Source organism: Sinohyriopsis cumingii, chromosome 17 (assembly GCF_028554795.1).
Source record: "Sinohyriopsis cumingii isolate HCF-2022 chromosome 17, ASM2855479v2, whole genome shotgun sequence".
In the NCBI taxonomy this organism is placed as follows: Eukaryota; Metazoa; Mollusca; class Bivalvia; order Unionida; family Unionidae; genus Sinohyriopsis; species Sinohyriopsis cumingii.
The window spans coordinates 752410-768515 of record NC_142977.1 but is presented as its reverse complement, the minus strand read 5'-3'; positions in this window follow the sequence as shown (position 1 = coordinate 768515).

Sequence of the window (16106 nt, the reverse complement as noted above, 5' to 3'; positions counted from 1 at the left end):
ATTTGTATAATTAACTCTGTGAAGGATTTTAAACTGGAATATTGAAGAATAAAAGAATTAGTAACTTGAAATGGTTGATGGAAAAAAAAATCCTGGTAATTGGCACTAATTTTTATTAAATCTGTGGACATCATTTACCATAACATTTCATTAAAGACCTTCTGATTTTATCCACACAAAACAAAAACTATTTATATAAAAGGTCATATATAAAAATATTCATTTTCTGTTCTATTCTTGAAACCAGACAGTTTTACCAACTATTTTGATAAGTTATTAAAGCACAGGGGATGCGACAATACTTGGGTTCATCATCTTGTATGTATCTAAGCACTGACCTTAATTGGATTTATCATCTTTTATGTCCCTAAAACTGTGACCATACTTGGATTTATCATCTATATGCCTCTAAGCACTGTGGCAGTACTTGGGTTCTTCATCTTATATGTTTCTAAGCACTGTGACAATACTTGAGTTCATCTTAAATGTGTCTAAGCACTGTGACAGTACTTTGGTTCATGGTTTTCTATGTCTCTAATCACTGTGACAGTACCTGGGTTCACCATCTTGTATATCTATAAGCACTGTGACAGTACTTGGTTTCATCATCTTGTCTGTATCTAAGCACTGACCTTAATTGGGTTTATCATATTGTATGTCCCTAAAGCTGTGACAATACTAGGATTCATCATCTTGTATGCCTCTAAGCACTGTGGCTGTACTTGAGTTCATCATCTTGTATGTCTCTAAGCACTGTGACAGTACCTGCATTCATCTTCAATGTGTCTAAGCATTGTGACAGTACTTTGGTTCATCATCTTGTATGTCTCTAATCCCTGTGAAAGTACTTGGGTTTATCATCTTGTATATCTCTAAGCACTGTGACAGCACATGGTTTCATCATCTTGTATGTCTCTAAGCACTGTGACAGTACTTGGGTTCATCCTATTGTATGTCTGTAAGCACTGTGACAGTACTTGCATTCATAATCTTGTATATCTTTAAGCCCACTGTATCTAAGCACTGACCTTAATTGGATTTATCATCTTGTATGTCCTTAAAGCTGTGACAATATTAGGATTCATCATCTTCTATGCCTCTAAGCACTGTGACTGTACTTGGGTTCATGTTAAATGTGTCTAAGCATTGTGACAGTATTTGGGTTCATCATCTTGTATGTCTCTAATCACTGTGACAGTACTTGGATTGATCATCTTGTATATCGCTAAGCATTGTGACAGCACATGGTTTCATCATCTTGTATGTCTCTAAGCCCTGTGACAGTACTTGGTTTCATCAACTTAAATGTCTTGAAGCACTGTGACAGTACTTTGTTTCATCATCTTCTATGTCTTTAAGCACTGTGACAGTACTTTGTTTCATCATCTTGTATGTCACTAAGCACTGTAACAGTACTTGGGTTCATCATCTTGTATGTCTCTAAGCACTGTGACCGTTCTTGGGTTCATCATCTTGTATGTCTCTAAGCACTGTGACAGTTCTTTGTTTTATCATCTTGTATGTCTCTAACCACTGTGACAGTACTTGGGTTCATCATCTTGTATGTCACTAAGCACTAAAACAGTACTTGGGTTCACCATCTTTTATGTCTCTAAGCACTGTGACAGTACTTTGTTTCATCATCTTGTATGTCACTAAGCACTGTAACAGTACATGGGTTCATCAACTTTTATGTCTCTAAGCACTGTCACAGTACTTTGTTTCATCATCGTGCATGTCTCTAAGCACTGTGACAGTACTTTGTTTCATCATCTTGTATGTCTCTAAGCACTGTAACAATACTTGGGTTCATCATCTTGTATGTCTCTAAGCACTGTCACAGTACTTTGTTTCATCATCGTTCATGTCTCTAAGCACTGTGACAGTACTTTGTTTCATCATCTTGTATGTCTCTAAGCACTATAACAATACTTGGGTTCATCATCTTGTATGTCTCTAAGCACTGCGACAGTACTTTGTTTCATCTTGTATGTCACTAAGCACTGTAACAAATATTTGGGTTCATCATCTTGTATGTCTCTAAGCACTGTGACAGTACTTTGTTTCATCATCTTGTATGTCACTAAGGACTGAAGCTGTACTTGGGTTCATCATCTTGTATGTCTCTAAGCACTGTGACAGCACATGATTTCATCATCGTATGTGTCTCTAAGCACTGTGAGAGTTCTTTGTTTCATCATCTTGTCTGTCTGTAAGCACTGTGACAGTACTTGCATTCATCATCTTGTATGTCTTTATCCACTCTGACAGTACATGTTTTCATCATCTTATATATCTTAAAGCACTGTGACAGTACTTTGTTTCATCATCTTGTATGTCACTAAGGACTGAAACAGTACTTGGGTTCATCATCTTGTATGTCTCTAAGCACTGTGACAGCACATGATTTCATCATCGTATGTGTCTCTAAGAACTGTGAGAGTTCTTTGTTTCATCATCTTGTCTGTCTGTAAGCACTGTGACAGTACTTGCATTCATCATCTTGTATGTCTTTATCCACTCTGACAGTACATATTTTCATCATCTTATATATCTTAAAGCACTGTGACAGTACTTTGTTTCATCATCTTGTATGTCTCTAAGCACTGTGACAGTACTTTCTTTCATCATCTTGGATGTCTCTAAGGACTGTGACACTACTTTGTTTCATCATCTTGTATCTTTCCAAACACTGTAACAATACTTGGGTTCATCATCTTGTATGTTTCTAAGTGCTGTGACAGTACTTGGGTTCATCATCTTGTGTCTCGAAGGACTATGACAGTACTTTCTTTCATCATCTTCTATGTCACTAAGCACTGTAACAGTACTTGTGTTCATCATCTTGTATGTCACTAAGCACTGTAACAGTACTTGAGTTCATCATCTTCTATGTCACTAAGCAATGTGACAGTACTTTGTTTCATCATCTTGTATGTCACTAAGCACTGTGACAGTACTTAGGATCATCATCTTGTATGTCTCTAAGCACTGTGACAGTTCTTTGTTTCATCATCTTGTATGGCTGTAAGCACTGTGACAATACTTTGTTTCATCATCTTGTATGTCATTTCCCACTGAAACAGTACTTGGATTCATCATCTTGTATGTCTCTAAGCACTGTGACAGTACTTTGTTTCATCATCTTGTATGTCACTAAGCACTGTAACAGTACATGGGTTCATCATCTTGTATGTCTCTAAGCACTGTGATAGTACTTTGTTTCATCATCTTTTATGTCTCTAAGCACTGTGGCAATACTTTGTTTCATCATCTTGTATGTCACTAAGCACTGAAACAGTCCTTGGGTTCATCATCTTGTATGTCTCTAAGCACTGTAACAATACTTGGGTTCATCAGCTTGTATGTCTCTAAGCACTGTGACAGTACTTTGTTTCATCCTCTTGTATGTCTCTAAGCACTGTAACAATACTTGGGTTCATCATCATGTATGTCTTTAAGCACTGTGACAGTACTTGTGTTCATCATCTTGTATGCCTCTAATCACTGTGACAATACTTGGGTTCATCATCTTGTATGTCTCTAAGCACTGTGACAGTTCTTTGTTTCACCATCTTGCCTGTCTGTAAGCACTGTGACAATACTTTGTTTTATCATCTTGTATGTCACTTAGCACTGAAACTGTACTTGGATTCATCATCTTGTATGTCTCTAAGCACTGTGACAGTACTTTGTTTCATCATCTTGTATGTCACTAAGCACTGTAACAGTACATGGGTTCATCATCTTGTATGTCTCTAAGCACTGTGATAGTACTTTGTTTCATCATCTTTTATGTCTCTAAGCACTGTGGCAATACTTTGTTTCATCATCTTGTATGTCACTAAGCACTGAAACGGTCCTTGGGTTCATCATCTTGTATGTCTCTAAGCACTGTAACAATACTTGGGTTCATCAGCTTGTATGTCTCTAAGCACTGTGGCAGTACTTGGGTTTATCATCTTGTATGTCACTAAGCTCTGTGACAGTTCTTGGGTTCATCATCTTGTATGTCACTAAATACTGTAACAGTACTTGGGTTCATCATTTTGTATGTCTTTAAGCACTGTGAGAATACTTATATTTATCATCTTGTATGTCTCTAAGCACTGTGGCAATACTTGGGTTCATCATCTTGTCTGTATCTAAGCACTGACCTTAATTGGATTTATCATCTTTTATGTCCCTAATGCTGTGACAATACTAGGATTCATCATCTTGTATGACTCTAAGCATTATGGCTGTACTTGGGTTCATCATCTTGTATGTTACTAAGCACTGAGACATTACTTAGGTTCATGTTAAATGTGTCTAAGCATTGTGACAGTATTTGGGTTCATCATCTTGTATGTCTCTATTCACTGTGACAGTACTTGGGTTGATCATCTTGTATGTCGTGAAGCACTGTGACAGTACTTTGTTTCATCATCTTGTATGTCACTAAGCACTGTAATAGTACTTGGGTTCATCATCTTATATGTCTTTAAGCACTGTGACAGTACTTTGTTTCATCATCTTGTATGTCACTAAGCACTGTAACAGTACTTGGGTTCATCATCTTGTATGTCTGTAAGCACTATGACCTTACCTGGGTTCATCATTTTGAATGTCTGTAAGCACTGTGAAAGTACTTTGTTTCATCATCTTGTATGTCACTAAGCACTGAAAGAGTACTTGGTTTCATCATCTTTTATGTCTCTAAGCACTGTGACAGTTCTTTGTTTCATCATCTTGTATGTCTGTAAGCACTGTGTCAATACTTTGTTTCATCATCTTGTATGTCACTTAGCACTGAAACAGTACTTGGATTCATCATCTTGTATGTCTCTAAGCACTGTGACAGTACTTTGTTTCATCATCTTGTATGTCACTAAGCACTGTAACAGTACATGGGTTCGTCATCTTGTATGTCTCTTAGCACTGTGATAGTACTTTGTTTCATCATCTTTTATGTTTCTAAGCACTGTGGCAATACTTTGTTTCATCATCGTGTATGTCACTAAGCACTGAAACAGTCCTTGGGTTCATCATCTTGTATGTCTCTAAGCACTGTAACAATACTTGGGTTCATCAGCTTGTATGCCTCTAAGCACTGTGACAGTACTTTGTTTCATCCTCTTGTATGTCTCTAAGCACTGTAACAATACTTGGGTTCATCATCATGTATGTCTTTAAGCACTGTGACAGTACTTGGGTTCATCATCTTGTATGTCTCTAATCACTGTGACAATACTTGGGTTCATCATCTTGTATGTCACTTAGCACTGAAACAGTACTTGGATTCATCATCTTGTATGTCTCTAAGCACTGTGACAGTACTTTGTTTCATCATCTTGTATGTCACTAAGCACTGTAACAGTACATGGGTTCATCATCTTGTATGTCTCTAAGCACTGTGATAGTACTTTGTTTCATCATCTTTTGTGTCTCTAAGCACTGTGGCAATACTTTGTTTCATCATCTTGTATGTCACTAAGCACTGAAACAGTCCTTGGGTTCATCATCTTGTATGTCTCTAAGCACTGTAACAATACTTGGGTTCATCAGCTTGTATGTCTCTAAGCACTGTGGCAGTACTTGGGTTCATCATCTTGTATGTCACTAAGCTCTGTGACAGTTCTTGGGTTCATTATCTTGTATGTCACTAAACACTGTAACAGTACTTGGGTTCATCATTTTGTATGTCTTTAACCACTGTGAGAATACTTATATTTATCATCTTTTATATCTCTAAGCACTGTGGCAATACTTGGGTTCATCATCTTGTCTGTATCTAAGCACTGACCTTAACTGGATATATCATCTTGTATGACCCTAAAGCTGTGACAATACTTGGGTTCATCATCTTGTATGTTACTAAGCACTGTGACAATACTTAGGTTCATGTTAAATGTGTCTAAGCATTGTGACAGTATTTGGGTTCATCATCTTGTATGTCTCTATTCACTGTGACAGTCCTTGGGTTGATCATCTTGTATGTCTCTAAGCACTTTGACAGCAGATGGTTTCATCATCTTGTATGTCTCTAAGCACTGTGACAGTACTTGGGTTCATCATATTGTATGTCTTTAAGCACTGTGACAGTACCTTGTTTCATCATCTTGTATGTCACTAAGCACTGTAACAGTACATGGGTTCATCATCTTGTATGTCTCTAAGCACTGTGATAGTACTTTGTTTCATCATCTTTTATGTCTCTAAGCACTGTGGCAATACTTTGTTTCATCATCTTGTATGTCACTAAGCACTGAAACAGTGCTTGGGTTCATCATCTTGTATGTCTCTAAGCACTGTGACAATACTTGGTTTCATCATCTTGTCTGTATCTAAGCACTGACCTTAATTGGATTTATCATCTTGTATGTCCCTAAAGCTGTGACAATACTAGGATTCATCATCTTCTATGCCTCTAAGCACTGTGGCTGTGCTTGGGTTCATGATCTTGTATGTTTCTAAGCACAGTGACAATACTTGGGTTCATGTTAAATGTGTCAAGCATTGTGACAGTACTTGGCTTCATCATCTTGTATGTCTTTAAGCACTGTGACAGTACTTTGTTTCATCATCTTGTATGTCTCTAAGCACTGTGACAGTACTTGCATTCATCAACTTGTATGTCTTTATCCACTCTGACAGTACATGTTTTCATCATCTTATATATCTTGAAGCACTGTGACAGTACTTTGCTTCATCATCTTGTATGTCTCTAAGCACTGTGACAGTACTTTGTTTTATCATTTTCTATGTTTCTAAGCGCTGTGACAGTACTTGGGTTCATCATCTTGTGTCTCTAAGGACTGTGACAGAACTTTGTTTCATCATCTTGTATGTCACTAAGCACTGTAACAGTACTTGTGTTCATCATCTTGTATGTCACTGAGCACTGTAACAGTACTTGGGTTCATCAGCTTGTATGTCTCTAAGCACTGTGACAGTACTTTGTTTCATCATCTTTTATGTCTCTAAGCACTGTAACAATACTTGGGTTCATCATCATGTATGTCTTTAAGCACTGTGACAGTACTTGGGTTCATCATCTTGTATGCATCTAATCACTGTGACAATACTTGGGTTCATCATCTTGTATGTCTCTAAGCACTGTGACAGTTCTTTGTTTCATCATCTTGCCTGTCTGTAAGCACTGTGACAATACTTTGTTTTATAATCTTGTATGTCACTTAGCACTGAAACTGTACTTGGATTCATCATCTTGTATGTCTCTAAGCACTGTGACAGTACTTTGTTTCATCATCTTGTATGTCACTAAGCACTGTAACAGTACATGGGTTCATCATCTTGTATGTCTCTAAGCACTGTGATAGTACTTTGTTTCATCATCTTTTATGTCTCTAAGCACTGTGGCAATAGTTTGTTTCATCATCTTGTATGTCACTAAGCACTGAAACGGTCCTTGGGTTCATCATCTTGTATGTCTCTAAGCACTGTAACAATAATTGGGTTCATCAGCTTGTATGTCTCTAAGCACTGTGGCAGTATTTGGGTTTATCATCTTGTATGTCACTAAGCTCTGTGACAGTTCTTGGGTTCATCATCTTGTATGTCACTAAATACTGTAACAGTACTTGGGTTCATCATTTTGTATGTCTTTAAGCACTGTGAGAATACTTATATTTATCATCTTGTATGTCTCTAAGCACTGTGGCAATCCTTGGGTTCATCATCTTGTCTGTATCTAAGCACTGACCTTAATTGGATTTATCATCTTTTATGTCCCTAATGCTGTGACAATACTAGGATTCATCATCTTGTATGACTGTAAGCATTATGGCTGTACTTGGGTTCATCATCTTGTATGTCTCTAAGCACTGTGACAATACTTAGGTTCATGTTAAATGTGTCTAAGCATTGTGACAGTATTTGGGTTCATCATCTTGTATGTCTCTATTCACTGTGACAGTACTTGGGTTCATCATCTTGTATGTCGTGAAGCACTGTGACAGTACTTTGTTTCATCATCTTGTATGTCACTAAGCACTGTAATAGTACTTGGGTTCATCATCTTCTATGTCTTTAAGCACTGTGACAGTACTTTGTTTCATCATCTTGTATGTCACTAAGCACTGTAACAGTACTTGGGTTCATCATATTGTATGTCTGTAAGCACTATGACCTTACCTGGGTTCATCATCTTGAATGTCTGTAAGCACTGTGAAAGTACTTTGTTTCATCATCTTGTATGTCACTAAGCACTGAAAGAGTACTTGGTTTCATCATCTTTTATGTCTCTAAGCACTGTGACAGTTCTTTGTTTCATCATCTTGTATGTCTGTAAGCACTGTGTCAATACTTTGTTTCATCATCTTGTATGTCGCTTAGCACTGAAACAGTACTTGGATTCATCATCTTGTATGTCTCTAAGCACTGTGACAGTACTTTGTTTCATCATCTTGTATGTCACTAAGCACTGTATCAGTACATGGGTTCATCATCTTGTATGTCTCTAAGCACTGTGATAGTACTTTGTTTCGTCATCTTTTATGTCTCTAAGCGCTGTGGCAATACTTTGTTTCATCATCGTGTATGTCGCTAAGCACTGAAACAGTCCTTGGGTTCATCATCTTGTATGTCTCTAAGCACTGTAACAATACTTGGGTTCATCAGCTTGTATGCCTCTAAGCACTGTGACAGTACTTTGTTTCATCATCTTGTATGTCTCTAAGCACTGTAACAATACTTGGGTTCATCATCATGTATGTCTTTAAGCACTGTGACAGTACTTGGGTTCATCATCTTCTATGTCTCTAATCACTGTGACAATGCTTGGGTTCATCATCTTGTATGTCACTTAGCACTGAAACAGTACTTGGATTCATCATCTTGTATGTCTCTAAGCACTGTGACAGTACTTTCTTTCATCATCTTGTATCTTTCCAAACACTGTAACAATACTTGGGTTCATCATCTTGTATGTTTCTAAGCGCTGTGACAGTACTTGCGTTCATCATCTTGTGTCTCGAAGGACTATGACAGTACTTTCTTTCATCATCTTCTATGTCACTAAGCACTGTAACAGTACTTGTGTTCATCATCTTGTATGTCACTAAGCACTGTAACAGTACTTGAGTTCATCATCTTCTATGTCACTAAGCAATGTGACAGTACTTTGTTTCATCATCTTGTATGTCACTAAGCACTGTGACAGTACTTAGGATCATCATCTTGTATGTCTCTAAGCACTGTGACAGTTCTTTGTTTCATCATCTTGTATGTCTGTAAGCACTGTGACAATACTTTGTTTCATCATCTTGTATGTCACTTACCACTGAAACAGTACTTGGAATCATCATCTTGTATGTCTCTAAGCACTGTGACAGTACTTTGTTTCATCATCTTGTATGTCACTAAGCACTGTAACAGTACATGGGTTCATCATCTTGTATGTCTCTAAGCACTGTGATAGTACTTTGTTTCATCATCTTTTATGTCTCTAAGCACTGTGGCAATACTTTGTTTCATCATCTTGTATGTCACTAAGCACTGAAACAGTCCTTGGGTTCATCATCTTGTATGTCTCTAAGCACTGTAACAATACTTGGGTTCATCAGCTTGTATGTCTCTAAGCACTGTGACAGTACTTTGTTTCATCATCTTGTATGTCTCTAAGCACTGTAACAATACTTGGGTTCATCATCATGTATGTCTTTAAGCACTGTGACAGTACTTGGGTTCATCATCTTGTATGCCTCTAATCACTGTGACAATACTTGGGTTCATCATCTTGTATGTCTCTAAGCACTGTGACAGTACTTGGATTGATCATCTTGTATATCGCTAAGCATTGTGACAGCACATGGTTTCATCATCTTGTATGTCTCTAAGCCCTGTGACAGTACTTGGTTTCATCAACTTAAATGTCTTGAAGCACTGTCACAGTACTTTGTTTCATCATCTTGTATGTCTTCAAGCACTGTGACAGTACTTTGTTTCATCATCTTGTATGTCACTAAGCACTGTGACAGTACTTGGGTTCATGATCTTGTATGTCACTAAGCACTAAAACAGTACTTGGGTTCACCATCTTTTATGTCTCTAAGCACTGTGACAGTACTTTGTTTCATCATCTTGTATGTCACTAAGAACTGTAACAGTACATGGGTTCATCAACTTTTATGTCTCTAAGCACTGTCACAGTACTTTGTTTCATCATCGTGCATGTCTCTAAGCACTGTGACAGTACTTTGTTTCATCATCTTGTATGTCTCTAAGCACTGTAACAATACTTGGGTTCATCATCTTGTATGTCTCTAATCACTGTGACAATACTTGGGTTCATCATCTTGTATGTCACTTAGCACTGAAACAGTACTTGGATTCATCATCTTCTATGTCTCTAAGCACTGTGACAGTACTTTGTTTCATCATCTTGTATGTCACTAAGCACTGTAACAGTACATGGGTTCATCATCTTGTATGTCTCTAAGCACTGTGATAGTACTTTGTTTCATCATCTTTTGTGTCTCTAAGCACTGTGGCAATACTTTGTTTCATCATCTTGTATGTCACTAAGCACTGAAACAGTCCTTGGGTTCATCATCTTGTATGTCTCTAAGCACTGTAACAATACTTGGGTTCATCAGCTTGTATGTCTCTAAGCACTGTGGCAGTACTTGGGTTCATCATCTTGTATGTCACTAAGCTCTGTGACAGTTCTTGGGTTCATCATCTTGTATGTCCCTAAACACTGTAACAGTACTTGGGTTCATCATTTTGTATGTCTTTAACCACTGTGAAAATACTTATATTTATCATCTTTTATATCTCTAAGCACTGTGGCAATACTTGGGTTCATCATCTTGTCTGTATCTAAGCACTGACCTTAACTGGATTTATCATCTTGTATGTCCCTAAAGCTGTGACAATACTTGGGTTCATCATCTTGTATGTGACTATGCACTGTGACAATACTTAGGTTCATGTTAAATGTGTCTAAGCATTGTGACAGTATTTGGGTTCATCATCTTGTATGTCTCTATTCACTGTGACAGTCCTTGGGTTGATCATCTTGTATGTCTCTAAGCACTTTGACAGCACATGGTTTCATCATCTTGTATGTCTCTAAGCACTGTGACAGTACTTGGGTTCATCATATTATATGTCTTGAAGCACTATGACAGTACTTTGTTTCATCATCTTGTATGTCACTAAGCACTGTAACAGTACATGGGTTCATCATCTTATATGTCTCTAAGCACTGTGATAGTACTTTGTTTCATCATCTTTTATGTCTCTAAGCACTGTGGCAATACTTTGTTTCATCATCTTGTATGTCACTAAGCACTGAAACAGTCCTTGGGTTCATAATCTTGTATGTCTCTAAGCACTGTGACAATACTTGGTTTCATCATCTTGTCTGTATCTAAGCACTGACCTTAATTGGATTTATCATCTTGTATGTCCCTAAAGCTGTGACAATACTAGGATTCATCATCTTCTATGCCTCTAAGCACTTTGGCTGTACTTGGGTTCATGATCTTGTTCGTTTCTAAGCACAGTGACAATACTTGGGTTCATGTTAAATGTGTCAAGCATTGTGACAGTACTTGGCTTCATCATCTTGTATGTCTTTAAGCACTGTGACAGTACTTTGTTTCATCATCTTGTATGTCTCTAAGCACTGTGACAGTACTTGCATTCATCAACTTGTATGTCTTTGTCCACTCTGACAGTACATGTTTTCATCATCTTATATATCTTGAAGCACTGTGACAGTACTTTGCTTCATCATCTTGTATGTCTCTAAGCACTGTGACAGTACTTTGTTTTATCATTTTCTATGTTTCTAAGCGCTGTGACAGTACTTGGGTTCATCATCTTGTGTCTCTAATGACTGTGACAGTACTTTGTTTCATCATCTTGTATGTCACTAAGCACTGTAACAGTACTTGTGTTCATCATCTTGTATGTCACTGAGCACTGTAACAGTACTTGGGTTCATCATCTTGTATGTCTCTAAGCACTGTGACAGTACTTTGTTTCATCATCTTTTATGTCTCTAAGCACTGTAACAATACTTGGGTTCATCATCATGTATGTCTTTAAGCACTGTGACAGTACTTGGGTTCATCATCTTGTATGCCTCTAATCACTGTGACAATACTTGGGTTCATCATCTTGTATGTCTCTAAGCGCTGTGACAGTACATGGGTTCATCATCTTGTATGTCTCTAAGCACTGTGATAGTACTTTGTTTCATCATTTTTTATGTCTCTAAGCACTGTGGCAATACTTTGTTTCATCATCTTGTATGTCACTAAGCACTGAAACAGTCCTTGGGTTCATCATCTTGTATGTCTCTAAGCACTGTGACAATACTTGGTTTCATCATCTTGTCTGTATCTAAGCACTGACCTTAATTGTATTTATCATCTTGTATGTCCCTAAAGCTGTGACAATACTAGGATTCATCATCTTCTATGCCTCTAAGCACTGTGGCTGTACTTGGGTTCATGATCTTGTATGTTTCTAAGCACAGTGACAATACTTGGGTTCATGTTAAATGTGTCAAGCATTGTGACAGTACTTGGCTTCATCATCTTGTATGTCTTTAAGCACTGTGACAGTACTTTGTTTCATCATCTTGTATGTCTCTAAGCACTGTGACAGTACTTGCATTCATCAACTTGTATGTCTTTGTCCACTCTGACAGTACATGTTTTCATCATCTTATATATCTTGAAGCACTGTGACAGTACTTTGCTTCATCATCTTGTATGTCTCTAAGCACTGTGACAGTACTTTGTTTTATCATTTTCTATGTTTCTAAGCGCTGTGACAGTACTTGGGTTCATCATCTTGTGTCTCTAAGGACTGTGACAGTACTTTGTTTCATCATCTTGTATGTCACTAAGCACTGTAACAGTACTTGTGTTCATCATCTTGTATGTCACTGAGCACTGTAACAGTACTTGGGTTCATCATCTTGTATGTCTCTAAGCACTGTGACAGTACTTTGTTTCATCATCTTTTATGTCTCTAAGCACTGTAACAATACTTGCGTTCATCATCATGTATGTCTTTAAGCACTGTGACAGTACTTGGGTTCATCATCTTGTATGCCTCTAATCACTGTGACAATACTTGGGTTCATCATCTTGTATGTCTCTAAGCACTGTGACAGTACTTTGTTTCATCATCTTGTATGTCACTAAGCGCTGTGACAGTACATGGGTTCATCATCTTGTATGTCTCTAAGCACTGTGATAGTATTTTGTTTCATCATCTTTTATGTCTCTAAGCACTGTGGCAATACTTTGTTTCATCACTTTGTATGTCACTAAGCACTGAAACAGTCCTTGGGTTCATCATCTTGTATGTCTCTAAGCACTGTAACAATACTTGGGTTCATCAGCTTGTATGTCTCTAAGCACTGTGACAGTACTTTGTTTCATCATCTTGTATGTCTCTAAGCACTGTAACAATACTTGGGTTCATCATCATGTATGTCTTTAAGCACTGTGACAGTACTTGGGTTCATCATCTTGTATGCCTCTAATCACTGTGACAATACTTGGGTTCATCATCTTGTATGTCTCTAAGAACTGTGACAGTTCTTTGTTTCATCATCTTGCCTGTCTGTAAGCACTGTGAGAATACTTTGTTTTATCATCTTGTATGTCACTTAGCACTGAAACTGTACTTGGATTCATCATCTTGTATGTCTCTAAGCACTGTGACAGTACTTTGTTTCATCATCTTGTATGTCACTAAGCACTGTAACAGTACATGGGTTCATCATCTTGTATGTCTCTAAGCACTGTGATAGTACTTTGTTTCATCATCTTTTATGTCTCTAAGCACTGTGGCAATACTTTGTTTCATCATTTTGTATGTCACTAAGCACTGAAACAGTCCTTGGGTTCATCATCTTGTATGTCTCTAAGCACTGTAACAATACTTGGGTTCATCAGCTTGTATGTCTCTAAGCACTGTGGCAGTACTTGGGTTTATCATCTTTTATGTCACTAAGCTCTGTGACAGTTCTTGGGTTCATCATCTTGTATGTCACTAAATACTGTAACAGTACTTGGGTTCATCATTTTGTATGTCTTTAAGCACTGTGAGAATACTTATATTTATCATCTTGTATGTCTCTAAGCACTGTGGCAATACTTGGGTTCATCATCTTGTCTGTATCTAAGCACTGACCTTAATTGGATTTATCATCTTTTATGTCCCTAATGCTGTAACAATACTAGGATTCATCATCTTGTATGACTCTAAGCATTATGGCTGTACTTGGGTTCATCATCTTGTATGTTACTAAGCACTGAGACATTACTTAGGTTCATGTTAAATGTGTCTAAGCATTGTGACAGTATTTGGGTTCATCATCTTGTATGTCTCTATTCACTGTGACAGTATTTGGGTTGATCATCTTGTATGTCGTGAAGCACTGTGACAGTACTTTGTTTCATCATCTTGTATGTCACTAAGCACTGTAATAGTACTTGGGTTCATCATCTTATATGTCTTTAAGCACTGTGACAGTACTTTGTTTCATCATCTTGTATGTCACTAAGCACTGTAACAGTACTTGGGTTCATCATCTTGTATGTCTCTAAGCACTAGGACCTTACCTGGGTTCATCATTTTGAATGTCTGTAAGCACTGTGAAAGTACTTTGTTTCATCATCTTGTATGTCACTAAGCACTGAAAGAGTACTTGGTTTCATCATCTTGTATGTCTCTAAGCACTGTGACAGTACTTGGGTTCATCATATTGTATGTCTTGAAGCACTGTGACAGTACTTTGTTTCATCATCTTGTATGTCACTAAGCACTGTAATAGTACTTGGGGTCATCATCTTCTATGTCTTTAAGCACTGTGACAGTACTTTGTTTCATCATCTTGTATGTCACTAAGCACTGTAACAGTACATGTGTTCGTCATCTTGTATGTCTCTAAGCACTGTGATAGTACTTTGTTTCATCATCTTTTATGTCTCTAAGCACTGTGGCAATACTTTGTTTCATCATCGTGTATGTCACTAAGCACTGAAACAGTCCTTGGGTTCATCATCTTGTATGTCTCTAAGCACTGTAACAATACTTGGGTTCATCATCATGTATGTCTTTATGTACTGTGACAGTACTTGGGTTCATCATCTTGTATGTCTCTAATCACTGTGACAATACTTGGGTTCATCATCTTGTATGTCACTTAGCACTGAAACAGTACTTGGATTCATCATCTTGTATGTCTCTAAGCACTGTGACAGTACTTTGTTTCATCATCTTGTATGTCACTAAGCACTGTAACAGTACATGGGTTCATCATCTTGTATGTCTCTAAGCACTGTGATAGTACTTTGTTTCATCATCTTTTGTGTCTCTAAGCACTGTGGCAATACTTTGTTTCATCATCTTGTATGTCACTAAGCACTGAAACAGTCCTTGGGTTCATCATCTTGTATGTCTCTAAGCACTGTAACAATACTTGGGTTCATCAGCTTGTATGTCTCTAAGCACTGTGGCAGTATTTGGGTTCATCATCTTGTATGTCACTAAGCTCTGTGACAGTTCTTGGGTTCATCATCTTGTATGTCACTAAATACTGTAACAGTACTTGGGTTCATCATTTTGTATGTCTTTAAGCACTGTGAGAATACTTATATTTATCATCTTGTATGTCTCTAAGCACTGTGGCAATCCTTGGGTTCATCATCTTGTCTGTATCTAAGCACTGACCTTAATTGGATTTATCATCTTTTATGTCCCTAATGCTGTGACAATACTAGGATTCATCATCTTGTATGACTCTAAGCATTATGGCTGTACTTGGGTTCATCATCTTGTATGTCTCTAAGCACTGTGACAATACTTAGGTTCATGTTAAATGTGTCTAAGCATTGTGACAGTATTTGGGTTCATCATCTTGTATGTCTCTATTCACTGTGACAGTACTTGGGTTGATCATCTTGTATGTCGTGAAGCACTGTGACAGTACTTTGTTTCATCATCTTGTATGTCACTAAGCACTGTAATAGTACTTGGGTTCATCATCTTCTATGTCTTTAAGCACTGTGACAGTACTTTGTTTCATCATCTTGTATGTCACTAAGCACTGAAACAGTACTTGGTTTCAT